Genomic DNA, 13,684 nt, shown 5'->3' on the forward strand with positions numbered 1-13,684 from the left:
CCCCCCACCCTCCTCACCCCCTTCAGGATAGGTTACATCACCCCCCACCCTCCTCACCCCCTTCAGGATAGGTTACACCACCCCCCACCCTCCTCACCCCCTTCATAATAGGTTACAGCACCCTCCTCACCCCCTTTAGGATAGGTTACAGCACCCCCCACCTTCCTCACCCCTTCCTCTCTACCAGTACTTTATTATTTGCTCTTTCATCCTCCTCCCTTTCTCCATCCTCACCCTCTCTCCCCTCAGCCTTTCCCTCTTTCCCCTCGCTCTTTCCCCTCTCCTTTTCTCCCCTCTCCCTGTCTACCCTCACCCTCTCTCCCCTCAACCTCTCCCTCTTTCTCATCACCCTTTCTACCCTCTCCCTTTCTCCCCGCTCCCTCTCTCCCCTCAACTCTCCCCCTCTTTCCCTTCACCCTCTTTCCCCTTTCCCTCTCTCCCCTCTCCCTCTATCCCCTCTCTCCCCTCACCCTCTATCCCCTTTCCCTCTTTCCCTTCACCTTCACCCTCTCTCCCTCTTTCTCTTTACCCTCTCCCTCTCTACCCTCACCCTCTCTCCCCTCAACCTCTCCCTCTTTCTCATCACCCTCTCTCCCTCTCTCCCCCCGCTCCCTTTCTCCCCACTCCCTCTCTCCCCTCAACTCACCCTCTTTCCCTTCACCCCCTCTCCCTCTTTCCCCTTTCCCTCTCTCCCCTTTCCCTCTATCCCCTCTCTCCTCTCACCCTCTATCCCCTCTCCCTCTTTCCCTTCACCCTCTCTCCCCTCACCCTCTATCCCCTCTCCCTCTTTCCCTTCACCCTCTCTCCCCTCACCCTCTATCCCCTCTCCCTCTTTCCCTTCACCCTTTCTCCTCTCACCCTCTATCCCCTCTCCCTCTTTCCCTTCACACTCTATCCCCTCTCCCTCTTTCCCTTCACCATTTCTCCTCTCACCCTCTATCCCCTCTCCCTCTTTCACTTCACCCTCTATCCCCTCTCCCTCTTTCCCTTCACCCTTTCTCCTCTCACCCTCTATCCCCTCTCCCTCTTTCCCTTCACACTCTATCCCCTCTCCCTCTTTCCCTTCACCATTTCTCCTCTCACCCTCTATCCCCTCTCCCTCTTTCACTTCACCCTCTATCCCCTCTCCCTCTTTCCCTTCACCCTTTCTCCTCTCACCCTCTATCCCCTCTCCCTCTTTCCCTTCACCCTCTCTCCCCTCACCCTCTCCCTCTTTCCCTTCACCCTCTCTCCCCTCACCCTCTCTCCCCTCTTTCCCTTCACCCTCTCTCCCCTCACCCTCTATCCCCTCCCTCTTTCCCTTCACCCTCTCTCCCCTCTCCCTCTTTCCCTTCACCCTTTCTCCTCTCACCCTCTATCCCCTCTCCCTTCACCCTCTCTCCCCTCACCCTCAATCCCCTCTCCCTCTTTCCCTTCACCCTCTCTCCCCTCACCCTCTATCCCTTCACCCTCTCTCCCCTCACCCTCTATCCCCTCTCCCTCTTTCCCTTCACCCTCTCTCCCCTCACCCTCTATCCCCTCTCCCTCTTTCCCTTCACCCTCTCTCCCCTCACCCTCTATCCCCTCTCCATCTTTCCCTTCACCCTCTATCCCCTCTCCCTCTTTCCCTTCACCCTTTCTCCCCTCTCCCTCTTTCCCCTCACCCTCTATCCCCTCTCCCTCTTTCCCTTCACCCTCTCTCCCCTCACTCTCTATCCCCTCTCCCTCTTTCCCTTCACCCTCTCTCCCCTCACCCTCTATCCCCTCTCCCTCTTTCCCTTCACCCTCTCTCCCCTCACCCTCTTTCCCTTCACCCTCTCTCCCCTCACCCTCTATCCCCTCTCCCTCTTTCCCTTCACCCTCTATCCCCTCTCCCTCTTTCCCTTCACCCTTTCTCCTCTCACCCTCTATCCCCTCTCCCTCTTTCCCTTCACCCTCTCTCCCCTCACTCTCTATCCCCTCTCCCTCTTTCACTTCACCCTCTATCCCCTCTCCCTCTTTCCCTTCACCCTTTCTCCTCTCACCCTCTATCCCCTCTCCCTCTTTCCCTTCACCCTCTCTCCCCTCACCCTCTTTCCCTTCACCCTCTCTCCCCTCACCCTCTATCCCCTCTCCCTCTTTCCCTTCACCCTCTCTCCCCTCTCCCTCTTTCCCTTCACCCTTTCTCCTCTCACCCTCTATCCCCTCTCCCTCTTTCCCTTCACCCTCTCTCCCCTCACCCTCTATCCCCTCTCCCTCTTTCCCTTCACCCTCTTTCCCTTCACCCTCTATCCTCTTTCCCTTCACCCTTTCTTCTCTCACCCTCTATCCCCTCTCCCTCTTTCCCTTCACCCTCTCTCCCCTCACCCTCTATCCCCTCTCCATCTTTCCCTTCACCCTCTCTCCCCTCACTCTCTATCCCCTCTCCCTCTTTCCCTTCACCCTCTCTCCCCTCACCCTCTATCCCCTCTCCCTCTTTCCCTTCACCCTCTCTCCCCTCACCCTCTTTCCCTTCACCCTCTCTCCCCTCACCCTCTATCCCCTCTCCCTCTTTCCCTTCACCCTCTATCCCCTCTCCCTCTTTCCCTTCACCCTTTCTCCTCTCACCCTCTATCCCCTCTCCCTCTTTCCCTTCACCCTCTCTCCCCTCACTCTCTATCCCCTCTCCCTCTTTCACTTCACCCTCTATCCCCTCTCCCTCTTTCCCTTCACCCTTTCTCCTCTCACCCTCTATCCCCTCTCCCTCTTTCCCTTCACCCTCTCTCCCCTCAACCTCTTTCCCTTCACCCTCTCTCCCCTCTCCCTCTTTCCCTTCACCCTCTCTCCCCTCACCCTCTATCCCCTCCCTCTTTCCCTTCACCCTCTCTCCCCTCTCCCTCTTTCCCTTCACCCTTTCTCCTCTCACCCTCTATCCCCTCTCCCTCTTTCCCTTCACCCTCTCTCCCCTCACCCTCTATCCCCTCTCCCTCTTTCCCTTCACCCTCTATCCCCTCTCCCTCTTTCCCTTCACCCTTTCTCCTCTCACCCTCTATCCCCTCTCCCTTCACCCTCTCTCCCCTCACCCTCTATCCCCTCTCCCTCTTTCCCTTCACCCTCTATCCCCTCTCCCTCTTTCCCTTCACCCTTTCTCCTCTCACCCTCTATCCCCTCTCCCTCTTTCCCTTCACCCTCTCTCCCCTCACCCTCTATCCCCTCTCCCTCTTTCCCTTCACCCTCTCTCCCCTCACCCTCTATCCCCTCTCCCTCTTTCCCTTCACCCTCTCTCCCCTCACCCTATCCCCTCTCCCTCTTTCCCTTCACCCTCTCTCCCCCCGCTCCCTCTCTCCCCTCAACTCCCCCCCTCACCCTCTCTCCCCTCACTCTCTATCCCCTCTCCCTCTTACCTCTTTCTCCTCTCCTGTCCTCTCCCTCTCCTCCTCTCTCTCCTGTCATCATGGAAGGGTCTGCTCATGCTTCTGTAGTGATTCCACTGACCGTGGGGTCCTGACTAAATATTTTCAGAGAACTATGTGAGGTGTTAAGGGCACACACTAATCCCTCTGTGTGCAAGGGTAGTTAGTGGAGCTGAGGTTGGGGTAGTGGTCAAGATTTGACCTTCAGGCTGACAGATTTGGCGATGCAGTGTCATCCCAGTCTGCCTGTCTCGCTGGCTTTGCTATCTGGGGCTTCAGACACAATAGAAGTAAAGTCAGACTTCCAACCATATCCACAGATAAGAGGAGCAGAAACCTTGACCAGGAACAGATCTGAGACTGGACCAGACAAGACGGCATGTTCTGCATCCCACACAGTTGCCCACAGAAGCACCGTACACACACCGCTTTACTTTGCATGGCATTGTGGGATGGAAGTTAATTTATTAACCATGCTTCATGTTACATGCTAAGAGTCACTTGCACCAAGACAGACATAAGAGGATGATGATGCATTTTGGATTTTATTATTTGGAATTAGTTAATTAGCTATGTACACTAACGTGATATCTGTTTTTAAATATGTGTTTTGTTTTACTACAAAGTAATGTTGGATATGACTCCATAGTGTCCTCTACAGGTGAAATAATTCAGTGTCCTGCAGCAACCTTCTACACCAGGAGTGGGGAACCTTTTTTCTATAGACCTGGGAGTCAGGTGGCTGAGCGGTGAGGGAGTCGGACTAGTAATCCGAAGGTTGCCAGTTCGATTCCCGGTCATGCCAACTGACGTTGTGTCCTTGGGCAAGGCACTTCACCCTACTTGCCTCGGGGGAATGTCCCTGTACTTACTGTAAGTCATGTCACAAAGTTAATCATTTTAAAGTTTTACAGTCAATTCTACATCTAAAAAGTCGAGCAAGGCAGCTTTCAAGAGATATGGGAATTCTGCTTTTAGCCAGCTGGTCCGATTATTTTTGTGATTTGTGTAAAACTGGCAATCTGAGTGAGACTGCGTCCCTGTTACACTGTTAGACTCAGTCAGACTCGTCGCTCACTGGCAGTGTGCACAATGTTGTATTTCACTCCATTCTACACCAGAAACGTCAGAGAGGACTGCCTATCGTAGATACGAGCCTGCTGAAGATAGCCAGCATCTCGGATTTCTTTAACCAAGCCTGATTCATTCATAATTTGCCTGAGAAAGCGACCTCCGTTAGCCAGGATAGTTTTGCCCGATCACTTGGTCAGGCTATTTAAAGGTATCGGGGTCAAGTGACTTTTGTGAATTGACAAGTGAAACGTAAATGTACTTGTCCAAAGGACAAGTGCCTCAAAAAGTTAATGTCAAGCCCTGTAATCCAGTGGACAGATATATATGATGACCTGATCCACACTCCAAGTGTATTATACCCGGGAGAAGTTCGTCTTTTGCAACCGACATGCGCAGTTGAGCCTGCTTGACAGTCGTGTGACGTAGGGTGCAAATTGGTCTATAGATATAGATATTTATATTTCCATTCGATAACGATAATTAAGACGATATACCACAGATCCGTAGTAGTAGCAAAATATGTCTCTTCCTCAACTTTTTCCCTACAATAAAGTTAAGGCAGCGTGGTGTGAGAGAAATGTTTGCGGCCAGGGAGCACGTAACTGGGGTCCAGTAACTTAAGCTTTTTAAAACCTTGCTTTTTATCAATACCTTGGCGCAAACTCAAACTTTCTGCATGTTCCAACAAATGATTTTGCTTCAGGTGGTAAAAAAGGTTTCTTATATACTGGTATTATAATTGACCTATCGCTAAGCCCCGCCCCTCGAATGCAAACGGGCCAATGGCAGTTTAGTAACAGCTGCACTCGGACATCTTCAGTTTACAACTCCATAGAGTAGCATTAGGAAAAGGGATTCTTCTCTTGTTTTATCGGGTTTGTTGTAATTTAAGTTAAAAAAACAATGGTCAAACGATGTGCATGGGGTAGATGCAACACTGATACGAGGTATCATGAGAGGATGGGCAATGGGGTATATTTTATCCCATTTCCCAAACCAACACAGGGCCAAATGTCTCCGATGGATAAACCTCAACTCAACGTAACGAAGATAAACAAGGATGTCATCACATTATTGTCATTGACAGTACCGGCTTACTTTCACCACTGATGTTATGCTAGGCTTAGACAAGTTATCTCTGGTTAAAACTAGCTAATGTTAACGTTATTACGTATAACGTTTAGCTATTCACTAGCTAGACAGTTAGGGTAATGCTAGTAAATAAATTAATAAACGTAGGTTTACATCTCAGTGCCTCTCCAGATTAGTTAAATTAACTGAAGCTAAATTAATTTAATCTTACCCTGCGGTGGTCTGGGATGTTGTTATCCTGAATCGTGATGACCGTGAGATGAAGCTTCTCCCTCTTACATTGAGATCTATAAATTCTCGCCTCCAATTTAAGTTTGTCATCCACCATATCTACTTTTAAATTCTGTACGTATTGCATAATGAAGTCCCTTTTGTCGGCTAAAACTCTAGTCAGCTGCGATAGCTTGTCTGAGTTAGCAACAGTATCTAAGGGGGGCGGGGCTTAGCGATAGGTGAATTGGACCACTACGCTGTTCTTATTCTTCCAGAGACGTTCTAAGAAGTCCGCAAACGATTTACAGACCTAGCAAGCGGTTGCTTTGGAGATGTTGACAACATGGCGTCTGCTCCAGATTCGTCGTGGACTATTAGACAGGTCTGCAAACGCTTTGTCGCTCGATTTGTGAAAATGTTTGTTGACAAACGTTTTCACAAATCTCTGTTTACAAAGGCATGTGTATATGTAACGCAGAGTTAGTCAAAATTAAATAAATAAATAGGTAAATACATACATTTATTCATTTAGCAGACGCTTTAATCCAAAGCGACTTCCAAGAGAGAGCTTTACAAAGTGCATAGGTCACTGATCATAACAACAAGATAGCCACAAAACATTGCGAGTAGCCAAAACACGAAGCACACATTGTGAACAACCAAAGTAAGTGCCAAAGGGAAGAACCATACGAGCATGTAGTTAAACAAGTTACAATTAAACAACATGAACCGCTGTGGAAAAAAAACAAGCAACAATAATAAAAACAATATATCACAGCGAGTACAAACATTTGAAATCAGTTACCACTAACCACAAGAGCAACAAGTCTCTGAGCAAGAGTCATTGTGATCCTTGAGGAAACTAACATCGGGTCAAGCGAACCATTCCTAAGTACCGTTGTACTCCTGGAACAAGTGCGTCTCGAGCCTTTTCGAGCCAGACAGGAGAAGAGCTTGTGTTGGGACCGGGCGGTCTTGAGCGGTGGGACCACCAGGGGGTTGTCTGAAGAAGACCGTAGGTGACGGGTGGGGGTGTAAGGCTGCAGGAGAGACTTGATGTAGACGGGTGCAGTCCCGTTCACTGCTCAGAAGGTCAATACCAGGGTCTTGAATCTGATACGGGCCATGAGGGGTAGCCAGTGGAGAGAGATGAGGAGCGGGGTAACATGGGAGCGTCTGGGTAGATTGTAGACCAGGCGGGCCGCTGCGTTCTGAATCCTCTGAAGAGGGCGGGTTGCACATGCTGGGAGACCAGCGAGCAGCGAGTTGCAATAGTCCAACTTGGAGAGGACAAGTGCTTGGACTAGCAGCTGGGTGGAGTGCTCAGACAGGTATCTCCTGATCTTCCGGATGTTGTAGAGGGTGAATCTACACGACCGGGATACCGCTGCAATGTGGGCCGTGAGGGAGAGCTCGTCGTCCATGGTAACCCCAAGGTTCCTGGCAGAGGATGAAGGGGTCACCGTCGCAGATCCCAGGGTGATTGAGAGATCGTGGGAGATGGAGGGTTTAGCCGGGATGATGAGAAGTTCTGTTTTGGCGAGGTTCAGCTGGAGGTGGTGCTCGGTCATCCAGGCGGAGATGTCTGTGAGGCAGGCCTCAATCCTAGCTGAGATCCCCGGATCGGTCGGGGGGAACGACAGGTACAGCTGCGTCAGCGTAGCAGTGGTAGGAGAAGCCATGGGAGGTGATGATTGGTCCAAGTGAGGTGGTGTACAGAGAGAAGAGGAGGGGTCCAAGGACGGAGCCCTGTGGGACACCAGTGGAGAGCTGGCGAGGGCCTGACAGTTTGCCTCCCCAGGAGACCTGGTAGGATCTTCCCGACAGGTAGGATGAGATCCACTGGAGTGCAGTGCCAGTGATGCCCATCTCAGAAAGTCTGGCGAGCAGGATCTGGTGGTTAACCGTATCAAACGCTGCAGAAAGGTCCAGCAGAATGATGACGGATGACCTGGAAGCCGCTCTGGCAGACTGGAGGGCAGTGGTGACTGAAAGGAGGGCAGTCTCTGTGGAGTGGCCAGTCTTGAAGCCTGATTGGTTGGGGTCAAGCAGGTTGTTCTGAGAGAGAAAGTTAGACAGTTGGTTAGATACAGCACGTTCAATTGTTTTTGAAAGGAAGGGTAACAGTGATACCGGTCTGTAGTTCTGGAGGACGGCAGGGTTAAGGGAGGGTTTTTTGAGTAGAGGGGTAACTCTAGCCTGTTTGAAGGCAGAGGGGAAGGTGCCAGAGGTAAGAGAGGAGTTTAGGACATGGAGAAGAAAAGTTATGATGGAGGGGGAGATGGTTTGAAAGAGAGGGGAGGGGATAGGATCAAGGGGACAGGAGGTGGGGCGATGAGAGAGAATGAGGTCAGAGATCTCTGCCTCAGACAGGGGAGAAAAAGAGTTTAGACATTTAGTTGGGTCAGTCATGGAGGGTGAGAGGGTAGGAAAGGTGGGTTTAGGGAACCGACTGCTAATGTTGGCGACTTTTTTCTCAAAGAAGGAGGAGAAGTCGTCTGCTGTCGGGGTGGAGGGAGGGGGTGGGGGAGGTGGGTTAAGAAGGGTGGAGAAGGTAGAAAAAAGTTTGTGGGGGTTTGAAGCAGAGTTAATTTTGTTCAGAAAGTAGAGGGTTTTAGCACCAGTTATGTGAGAAGAGAAGGATTTGAGGAGGGAGTGATACTTATCAAGGTCCAGACCGCCTTTGGACTTGCGCCATCTCCTCTCAGCTGCCTGAAGGGTGGACCGTTCTTCACGAATAACATCCGTAAGCCACGGGCAGGAGGGAGAAGATCGTGCAGGCCTGGTTGACAGGGGACAGAGAGAGCCAAGTGATGCAGTTAAAGTGGTTAACAAGGTGTCGGTGGCAGTGTTAGTGGGGTGGGACGAGAACTCGTCAATGGGGGGGAGGGAGGATGTTACAATAGAGGAGAAATGGGAGGGGGATAGGGAGCGGAGGTTGCGCCGGAAAGTTACAAGAAAGTTACAAGGGCTACAAGCAAACGAGATACATAAATAAATATGGCTATTAAATAAATTCTGAAATTAAACAAAGATGGCAATACATATATAAATATAGCATTAGATAATTATATAGCTGAATCCATTTACCAACATCAATAAATAAATACATTTATTTATTTCAAAATGACGTTTTTGTAAAGACAACATTTATTTATTTCATGGGACATTTTTTTCCTAATACCACATTTATTTACTTTTTGAGACTTTTACACACCACATTTATTTCCACATATATTTCCACACCACATTTATTTTTGTGCTGTATTTATTTCCGATCTCACATGCAAACGAGAGGGGCGTGGTTATCTTCAGACCAATGCAGCTCCACCCAAGATCGAAGGCAGATAGGGACACCTAGATTCGGTAGATGATGGAAGACATTACTGGTGTCAGAAATCGCATGCTGGCCTTATAGATCAAATTGATCAGCATGAATTGTCAGGATGTATTATTTTGGCACACATTGTAGATTTTGTAGGGGTACTTGGGCGGATAAGTGCTAAGTCTTAAATGGTTTGAGACTTATCAAGCACCGTGTTTGTGTGCAAGACGGCAATTGTAGAAAGCCACAACAAGAATCTACCTTTAGGGTTTTTTATTTCAGATTTTTTTCATAGCCATATTTATTTATGTATGTATTTATCTATTTATTTACCTATTTATTTATTTATTTAAATTTGACTAACTCGGCATTTCATATTTGTAGACCTGTCGAGTAGTCCACATTTGCAGTTTTTCGTATCACCAGACTTGGTACTGTAGCCACCTGTTTGCTACTACACAATTTGCACCAAACATTGCTCTGATCTTTGTCGGATTTCAAAAAGTCAAACCATTTCCAAATAATTAAAGAAGACGAACCCTTTTTATCAATAATTTTTTCATTGGAAGTTGCTCCCTCGCCATGGCTATCGCTGTCACTGTTTTTGCCAATTCACTCATTTTCCACGGTTAACATTAGCTACTCCACTCTAGGTGCTCTGTATATTTCAGTGAGCGTAGGCCACCATTTCTCCGCAAATTCCTGCTGCATCGCAGAAATTAAATGGACTGCTGTTCTTAATTATTCTCTATCGACATTATCGATATTATTGAAAATGAATTAATGTTATGATATCTTTATTGAGGGAAGTCATTACTTTTTTTATCAATTTATCGCCCAGTCCCAAGGGATCGTAGTATTTTTTATATTGCTACCATTTTTGAGACTGCTTATCGATCCGAGTGTTAATCAGACGCGGAACCAGACGTTGTAAACATTCGGGGCTTAGCTCAAACCCAGAGCCATAGAAAAAGATCTATCACCTGCTAATGGACACCCCTGCAGCCAATCAGAATCGAGCATTCATCCAGACCATGTCAACAAGTTTACATTTCCTATAAAAACGGGACAACAGGATGACTGGGTTTCTGCTGTAAAGAATAGCTTAGTGCTTTAAAAAGGTGGTTTGGGGTGCCATAACTTGTCATGGAAGGGAATTTCCGATCATGCCCTAGCATCAGTGGCGATGTGTGTGTGTCGTCCATCCCTTCATCAATTGGGAAAGCACCCAATAGAGACTCTCCATGCTGATTTCTATCGAAATATATTAAAGGAGACATGACATGCTGTTTTTGGATGCTTTTATATAGGCCTTAGTGGTCCCCTAATACTGTATCAGAAGTCTCTTTCCCGAAATTCAGCCTTGGTGCAGAATTACAGCCACTACTAGCAGTCCCACAAGGAGCTTTCCTCAAAACGCGCTGTTTTGGTGTCTGTAGCTTTAAATGCTAATGAGGAGCGGAGGGGCGGCACCATGCGCTAATGTTTACAATGGATGTATCACAATGGCTGTAGCCCCGTTGCTGTAAGATGCCTCGAATTTGCCCATTCTCATCTGATAACCCTGGTTTGCAGAGGTACACAGTCAGTCATTTCAATGAGGGGAAAGGCGGATATCGCGCGCGCCATAACACCAACAGCAGAACGGTTATCCAAATAACAAAGAAGTGTACAACACTCACGTTACAGCATGTGTATTCACACACATACTTGATGCTATATACCTTTCCATTAGCGACAGTAACTCAGCTGTTAGCTGCAGAGCTAAAGTTACAGCCACATTCTAAGGGTAGCAAGCTAGGTAACCATATACAGTAAAGCTACAAAATGATATAGCGTTAGTTAACTTACTTGTCCGAGGTTAGTAGCTGGACAAAGGAGTGTTAGTACTGATCCAGAATTTAATTTCAGCAAGGCCAGTTTTGTATTAGCTCAAGTTGAGGAAACAGTCGTGGCTGAAGTGTTTGGCGCAGACATACAAAACAAATGCGCCTACAACAGAAGTTGTGTAGGCGCATTTCCAGAGAAAATAAAATTAAGATACTGGTCTTCAGAGGCTCGGATGAAGGAACTGTAAAAAGATTTTTGTTTTCCTTTGTACATCCAAACCGAGCAAATGTAATGCTTCGTTCGTTTGCAAGCCATGATGTCTCTCTAGGATAAAAACACTTGCACGGTCGTAGCTCAGTTTCTTATTGGCGGGCCAGATTCTCTGGGCGGGCAAAGCAGAGAGAGGGGAGGTAACCTTCCTCCTTGTGACGTAACAAAGAGGAGATTTTCAAACAGAGCAATTGAGCTTTCATTTTCTGAAAGGCGGAGAAGAACACCCAGGGCTTGGTTTACACCGATCGAAAATTCTAGCCACTGGGGGACCAAAGGCAGGCTAGGGGAACTCATATTAATGTTAAATAACGTCCTAAAGTGAAGTTTTCATGTCATGTCACCTTTAAATATCCAAAGAAAAACCCCCACAAACGCATGTCGTGCAGAATTAGGCTGATTCCCACTAACATTAGAAATCCAGAAAAGATCAAAAAGAAATTACACACATTTAAAATCCAGTCCTGAGGAAACTACTAAAGTCCATGAAGGTAACCCTGAGAGGAGCCCCCTGTGCCAGCTGGTTATGAGACTAACAAACCAGTTACCACCTGGCACACCTCCTTCCCCTTTACTAACACCAAACAGAATAAAACTAATCACATCAGAAAACTAAAACTCCTACCTAGAACACTGGGAAAAAGAAACCAAGACACAAAACAAATTATATTTGCTATCGGGGCCTAAACAGAAAATATGAAATGGCTGAATATCTATATATTGTCAAGGACATAAAGCAAAGACAGCTGCTCACAAAATACCGAATGAGTGACCACACCCTTGCAATCAAAAAAGTAAGACATCAAAAAACATGGTTACCTAAAGAGTACAGAATCTGTGGGCACTGTACATCAGGGGAAATTGAAACATAAAGATATTTCCTACTTTAATGTTACAAATATAAAAGTATAAGAGATCAATATCTGGACAAATGTAACCAGTTAATTGAAAACTACACAGAACTTGACATAAATGAGAAATTAAGGATATCTCTGGGCGAAGGGCCTACTGCAAGCCTTGCCGCTAGATACAGTATGTATCTCAATGTCACAACCTGAGGGACAGTGAATCAACCTTGTATGACTGTTAAAACCTTTCTGTCTCCTGTCATCTTAACATGCATTTATCTGTTACTTTTCTACAGTCCCCAACTTACAATGCTACTGTTGTTTTTCCATATTATTATTGTTAGACTCCTTGTTAATTGTTATGATATATATGTTAAAATGTCCATTCAATATGGACTGCTTTGGCAATACTGCTCAACCCGAACTGTCATGCCAATAAAGCATACTGAACTGACGGGGGTAAACAGAGAGAGACAGGGGGTAAACACAGAGAGAGAGACGGGGTAAACAGAGAGAGAGACAGGGGGTAAACAGAGAGAGAGACAGGGGGGTAAACAGAGAGAGAGACAGGGGGTAAACAGAGAGAGACGGGGTAAACAGAGAGAGATAGACGGGGGTAAACAGAGAGAGAGAGACGGGGGGAAACAGAGAGAGAGACAGGGGGGTAAACAGAGAGAGAGAGACAGGGGTAAACAGAGAGAGACAGGGGGGTAAACAGAGAGAGAGAGAGGGGGGGTAAACAGAGAGAGAGAGAGACAGGGGGGTAAACAGAGAGAGAGACAGGGGGGTAAACAGAGAGAGAGAGACAGGGGGGTACACAGAGAGAGAGACAGGTGTAAACAGAGAGAGAGAAAGAGAGAGAGGGATGGGGGTAAACAGAGAGAAAGACAGGTGTAAACAGAGAGAGAGACAGGGGGGTAAACAGAGAGAGAGAGACGGGGTAAACAGAGAGAGAGACAGGGGGTAAACAGAGAGAGAGAGATGGGTTAAACAGAGAGAGAGACAGGAGGGTAAACAGAGAGAGAGACAGGGGGGTAAACAAAGAGAGAGACAGGGGGGTAAACAGACAGAGAGACAGGGGGGTAAACAGAGAGAGAGAGACAGGGGGGTAAACAGAGAGAGAGAGACAGGGGGTAAACAGAGAGAGAGAGACAGGGGGGTAAACAGAGAGAGAGACGGGGGGTAAACAGAGAGAGAGACAGGGGGGTACACAGAGAGAGAGAGAGGTGTAAACAGAGAGGGAGAAAGAGAGAGAGGGATGGGGGTAAACAGAGAGAAAGACAGGTGTAAACAGAGAGAGAGAAAGAGAGAGGGATGGGGGTAAACAGAGAGAAAGACAGGTGTAAACAGAGAGAGAGAAAAAGAGAGAGGGATGGGGATAAACAGAGAGAGGGGGAGATACTTTTATAGGACAGTATTGTACAGTATTTTTAAGTATTTCTTATACTGCAGAATCAGTGTCTTAATTCTTCCCAGTCCTGAATGACCACCAGCGTCTCTTCTCGCAGCTTCTCTTCTCTACTTACATTACTTCTTTTTTTGGCAGAACTTCGCACTATCCCTTTCTTCATGTATTCCCAACGCAGACGTCTCTATTTGAAATGATAAGTCATAAACCTTACTGTGATTCACGTTTATCCAGACTAGTCTCTACTAATTCAAGGACAGTATCTTAGGCTACT

Source organism: Osmerus eperlanus, chromosome 7 (genome assembly GCF_963692335.1).
Source record: "Osmerus eperlanus chromosome 7, fOsmEpe2.1, whole genome shotgun sequence".
NCBI classification, from domain to species: Eukaryota; Metazoa; Chordata; class Actinopteri; order Osmeriformes; family Osmeridae; genus Osmerus; species Osmerus eperlanus.